Source organism: Rattus rattus, chromosome 1, assembly GCF_011064425.1.
Source record: "Rattus rattus isolate New Zealand chromosome 1, Rrattus_CSIRO_v1, whole genome shotgun sequence".
Classification (NCBI taxonomy): Eukaryota; Metazoa; Chordata; class Mammalia; order Rodentia; family Muridae; genus Rattus; species Rattus rattus.
In genome coordinates, this window is record NC_046154.1 from 144,137,446 (window position 1) to 144,144,185 (window position 6,740).

Here is a 6,740-nt window from a genome sequence, read left to right on the forward strand (position 1 = left end):
CTTGATGCAAAGTACTCAATAAAATTCTTGCAAATGAATCTAAGAACACATCAAAATGATCATCCATCATGATAAAGTAGGCTTCATTCCAGGGATGCAGGGATGGTTTAATATATGAAAATCCATCAATGTATTCCACTATATAAACAAACTCAAAGATAAGAGTCACATGATCATTTCATTAGATGCTGAGAAAAGCATTTGACAAAATTCAACACCCCTTCATGATAAAAGTCCTGGAAAGATCAGGAATTCAAGGACCATATCTAAACATAGTAAAAGCAATATATAGCAAACCAGTAGCTAACATCAAACTAAATGGAAAGAAACTTGAAGCAATCCCACTAAAATCAGGGACTAGACAAGGCTGCCCAGTCTCTTCCTATTTATTCAATATAGTACTCAAAGTTGTAGCCAGAGCAGTCAGACAGTGAAAGGAGGGATAGAAATTGGAAGGGAAGAATCAAAATATCACTATTTGCAGATGATATGATAGAGTACTTAAGTGATCCCAAAAGTTCCACCAGATGACTACTTAACCCGATAAACAACTTCAGCAAAGTGTTGGGGTATAAAATTAATGCAAACAAGTCAGTAGCTTTCCTCTACTCAAAGGATAAATGGGCTGAGAGAAAAATTAGGGAAATGACACCATTCACAATAGTCCCAAATAATACAAAATATCTTGGTGTGACTTTAACCAAGCAAGTGAAAGATCTGTATGACAAGAACTTCAAGTCTCTGAAGAAAGTAATTGAGGAAGATTTCAGAAGATGGAAAGATCTTCCATGCTCATGCATTGGCAGGATTAATATAATCAAGATGGCCATGTTGCCAGAAGCAATCAACAGATTCAATGCAATCCCATCAAAATTTCTACTCAATTCTATACAGAGATAGAAAAAACAATTTGCAAATTCATTTGGAATAACAGAAAACCCAGGATAGCAAAAACTATACTTGACAATAAAAGAACTTCTGGTGGAATCACCATCCCTGACTTCAAGCAGTATTACACAGCAATAGTCATAAAATCTGTATGGTATTGGTAAAGAGACAGCCAGATAGATCAGTGGAACAGAATTGAAGACCCAGAAATGAACCTATACACCTATGGTCACTTGATCTTTGACAAAGGAGCTAAAAGCATTCAATGGAAGAAAGATAGCATTTTCAACAAATGGTGCTGGTTCAACTGGAGGTCAGCATGTAGAAGAATGTAAATCGATCCATTCTTATCACCATGTACAAAGCTTAAGTCCAAGTGCATCAAGGACCTCCACATCAAACCAGATACACTCAAACTAATAGAAGAAAAAGTGGGGAAGAATCTCGAACACATGGACACTGGGGAAAATTTGCTGAACAAAACACCAATGGCTTGGCCTCCAAGGTCAAAAATCGACAAATGGGACCTCATAAAACTGCAAAGTTTCTATAAGACAAAAGACACTGTCATTAGGACAAAACTGCAACCAACAGATTGGGGAAAGATCTTTACCGATCCTACATCTGATAGAGGGCTAATATTCAAAATAAACAGAGAACTCAAGAAGTTAGACTCCAGAGAGCCAAATAACCCTATCAAAAATGGGATACAGAGCTAAACAAAACATTATCAGCTGAGGATTATTGAATACCCAAAAAACACCTAAAGAAATGTCCAACATCCTTAATCATCAGGAAATGCAAATCAAAACAACTCTGAGATTCCACCTCACACCAGTCAGAATGGCTAAAATAAAAAACTCAGGCGACAGCAGATGCTGGCGAGGATGTGGAGAAAGAGGAACACTCCTCCATTTTTGGTGGGATTGCAAACTGGTATATCAACTCTGGAAATCAGTCTGGAGGTTCCTTAGAAAATGGGACATTCCACTTCCTGTACATACATACATACCTATCTATCTATCTATCTATCTATCTATCTATCTATCTATCTATCTATCTATCTATCTATCTATCTATCTCTCTTGCCACCCAAACTAGATAATATTGAGGAAGCTAAGAAAGTGTATGCTGACTAGAATCAGATATAGATGTCTCCTGAGAGACACAGCCAGAACATTTCAAATACAGAGGTGAATGGCAAGGAATCCATTGAACAAAGCGGGGCACCGGTGTAAGGATTAGAGAAAGGATTGATAGAGTTGAAGGGGCTTTCAATCCCGTAAGAACAACAATGCCAATCAATTGGTGATCCCAGGGACTTAATCACCACCAAAAGAGTATACATGGACTGACCCATGCTACAACTGCATATGTAGCAGAGGATGGTATTGCTGGGCAACAGTGGAAGGAGAAGCCCTTGGTCCTGACAAGGTTGGACCTCCAGTGTAGGGAATATCTGGGGGGCTCATGAAGGGGAAGTGGTTGGGCTAGGTGGCTTATGTTCAGGAAACCAGGAAAGGGGAATTTGAAATGTAAAAAAAAAGTATCAATAAAAAAAAAAAAAAAAAGAAAGTTGAGCCAAGTGGTAGTGCACCTCTGTAATACCAGGTGGAGGCTAAGGCAGGAGGATTGTGAATTCTTGGACTGATAGTGAGTTCCAGAAATGTGTGAGCAACACTAATGCAGCTTCTCAAACTGAAGCAAAAAGTCAATCAACAATACCCAAACCAAAGAAAACGAAAGAAAACAGTAGGAAAGTAGTGTTTGTAATGGGGGAAATGGTCAGGTTCCTAGGTGTGTGTGTTTGTTGTGTTTTGATTCCTGGACTCTATGTTAATTAATTGAAAGTCAAACATGTTTTGGGAATAAAAAAACATGGTTAGAGCTAAAATCTGCTCTTAAATGAATGACCTTTGAGTGATAGGTAGGTTATTTAAAAAAAGACGGAATATGTTGTGTGAATGAGGTAAGGGAAAAATGGGGGTTAAAAACCAAGTCTTAAGAATTCCTTGTTTTTAGAAGCTAAGAAAAGGAGTAAAAAGAGAGAAGTAACACAATAAATAGAGATGGTATAATAATATAACTTTGTTGAATATTGAAATTATAAGCTAGATACAATGAAAAACATACTTATAATTCCAGCACTTGAGAAGTGGAGGCAGAGAATGAACAAGAGTTCAAGGTCATCTTCTGATAAATATGAAGTTTGAGGTCAACTTGGTATGGATAACTTTTGATGGTAAAAAGAGAAAAAGAAGGAGGAGGACCCAGCATAGAAGAAGGAAAAAGAGAATTTGTGCCTTTAGAGAAGATCAAAAAGTCAGTTGCCCAGTGGTTCTGAAAGAAAATTTTGAATTACTGGTCAGCCGAGTTTGGACATACTATATTTATAGTTTTATTCTAAGGTAAGCACCACCTTAATTTTACTGTTTCCTATTTCACAGTTCGTTTCTAAATATTATGTAATGTGCTAAAATGTTTTTTGTTCAGCTTTGGAACCAATAGTTTCTCATATACTACCAATTCTCCAACTGCAATCTTTAACCGTTATTGATAACTCAGGGCTCCATGACGTAGAAGTGTCTAGTGACAGATCATACAGAATACTCTCAATTGTAGATATAACTGATGCTGTCCTCTCTGAGAACCATCGTGACCCCTGCAGCCAGCCCTTTAACATTCTCTCCATAAAGCTATAAAAGTGTCACAGATGGAAAAGGCCAATTGTTGAATAATTTCTGTGTTGTGTTCATTTTAAAAATCCTCTCATTATCCTTATGTTTATTTCTGGAAATCAACCTTTGCCTTTGAGTTTTCAATGTTGTCCTGTAAGTCTCTGAAATGGGAAAGACTTTTGAGATGGATTCTGTTTTCCTGTGGACAAAGTGTGTATTTCTGACACACTGGATTCACTGTTTACCTTTTCCCAAATTTCCAACACCATGGATCTTCATTTATAAATCAAACTATAGAATCCAGGTCAATAAATACCTCTTTTGCCACAACAGAAGTTGATGCTGAAGGGAAGGCAGCTGTTCTCACACGCAGTCTGTACATTTTAATTTTGGTTCTAGGCATCAGATCTGGTTTCTTTTGGCGCAGCTGATCGGTTGAGTCATTAGGATCAATGCCATGTCCATTCTTGGGTTTCTTTCATAATTGTTTGTGTTCTGAATGATGAGATTTTATATTGCTTTAGGGCCAAAAATCATCATTTTGATTGCAAATGAAATAGCATACATTCCTTTCCGATGGAGGAAGTGCTGTAATGGACATTTGTGGATTTCTCCCTTAATGTCAATCTGGGCCATGTCCTGCCCAGAAGGGATTAGACTTGAGGATATAGCTAATCAGAAGAGATACACAAAACGTTCCCCAGCTGACTAGATTGTGAAATCTCAGAAATGAACGTTAGAGACTATTTCTTGCAACAGTTATTCTATCTTGATTTCTTTCAGTTTTTCAGAAACCTTAGCATTAAGAATGAGGTATTATTACCTTGATTGAATTAATTAGAAATTTGAAACAAATGAGTGAGATACTTGATCCCGAATATTACAACTAATATTTGATAGATGTGGAATGTGTGTCTTATCTTTCTTCAAGTCTACTTTATTCCTTGTCATAACGAGTATGATGTGTACATTTTGATGCTTCCTAACAATGTGTTGTATGTACTGCTTTATATTATTTTCTGGGTGTAGGTGGAACTTGTTCAGGAGTAATTGATCCATTCTAGTATATTTCCAAGGGATCAAAATATATTCTGATTCACATAAAGCAAAGACAGCAATTTTAAGCTCTATTTCCTAAAAATCTGAAGACATTCTTGTTAAATGGTTTTAATGCCTAGCACTGAAAATCTAAAAGTCTTAGTTTTTTATCTAAGTTTCATAGCATAATTGAAGAACTGAAATGTTTACCCAGTGTGCTGCTCTTTTTCAGTGTTCCAAAAAAGTCCTTATGTATTTATTACTTTACCCAACTAATGCATAGACTCAAAAAAGAATCTCAGGCCTGAAAGACACCTTAGCAAATTCAAGAGGGCAAAAGACGTTCTTGTAACACAGTCTTTAAGGCACATGGATTGTTAATGGGTCTTTCAATATCTATCCCTCATGTAAAATCTATTTCTATGATTATTATTACTTAACTGTGCTCAAAGAAGACAGGATCCAAGAAGTTGCCCAGTGAATTTATATCATTTTATTTGTGAGGAAACTGAAGCCCAAAGTAAGGGAATAACTTATGACTTATACCCTGGCATATTCCAGTATAACACTGAGAGTAAAGCAAAAGCATGTTAAGGGAACTTTTACTTCTAGCCATGAACTCTGAAAGTTCCTCTCTGTTTCTCGTAAGGGGAAAATGAGGTTAAATAGATTCTCTCTCTCTCTCTCTCTCTCTCTCTCTCTCTCTCTCTCTCTCTCTCTCTCTCTCTCTCTCTGTGTGTGTGTGTGGGTGTGTGTGTAGTATGCATACTAGAGAATGTAAAAGTTTAACCACCACTAAATTTTTATAAAGAAATGCCATGGACTTTTGACTTGTATTTAAAAATGACTTTCTGCCAAGAAAGTTTTGGCCCAGGGCAAGTGAGAGATAGGATCATTTTTGTTTCAGAGCCACCAACAATGCATAGCTGTTGCAGTTACTAATGTATACTTTAGGGTCTGGGAGGCTGGAATTCTTGAACGTGGACGTATCCTGGATTTCTTAGAAGAAAACATACACTTCCAAATACCTTCCACATCTGGATCCCACACTGTGAGACTTGGCAGTGTGACTGCTTTAAAAATGCTGCAGTCTTGCTAGATAACCTGCCAGAATATGTTGAAATGATACATAGTTTGGAATATTCCACATATGGGTAAGTATGTAAGTCCCTCAGCGCTGTTTTTCTTGTCCTTAATCTGTCAGGGATGTGTGTATGTTCTAAACACACAATCAAAAATTGTAGTAACATAGTGCAGAGCTTGCATATTTGTTCATCTTTGTTTTAATTTTCTTTCCTGGGAAAGCGCCATTTAAAAGGTACATTGTTTAATGTACTGGCCAAGTTGCCTGGAAAATCTTGCACAAGACAGTTCTCTAATTGTAATGCATTTTCTCTACGTGGAACTCTTTACATAATTGCAATTATGTTGTCCATTGGGAATTGCTGGAGTTTAGTAGTCACGAAATTTTGTAGTTAAGTTGAGAATTTTGATGGTTTCATCAGAATGACTATCCTGACACTAGTGAGTTGGGGTGTTAATGTGAAAAGGAGGGAATGGTAACAAATGTCATGTCTTAAACATGATTAAAAATTAATTGTTTCCATTTTCATGCAGTGTTTTACATGTCAACATAACAAATCATTATAATGAGGCTGAAAAACAATCTTTAGAACATTTTCTCTTGCAGTTTTTCTTCTATCCTGGACTGCTACTCCTTGGAGTTTGTTATTATTGCAAGTTTCCTTCAGAGGGGTGCTAACTCTTTGGAAGGATTTCTGTATGAAGGCTTGCAGCATAAGGCACAGAATGCATGGTTTTGTCAGCGCCATGTATTGCTTCAAGTGTTAAAATTTATTTTACGTTTACTGTATAGCAATTTAAAAAATTATTGTGAGGCCAGTGAGATGGCTCTGTAGGTAAAGGTGGTTGTATTCTGACAGAATGCACGCCTGAAGATGACCACATTTGACCCCCAGGACCTATGGCAAGATTGAAGTTGTTCTTTGGCCACCATGCACCCAGCGTAGCACATGCTGTGGTCACATACACTCATTATGTATCACACACACACACACACACACACACACACACACACACACAGACCCCACAATAACAAATAAGTAAATGATTAAG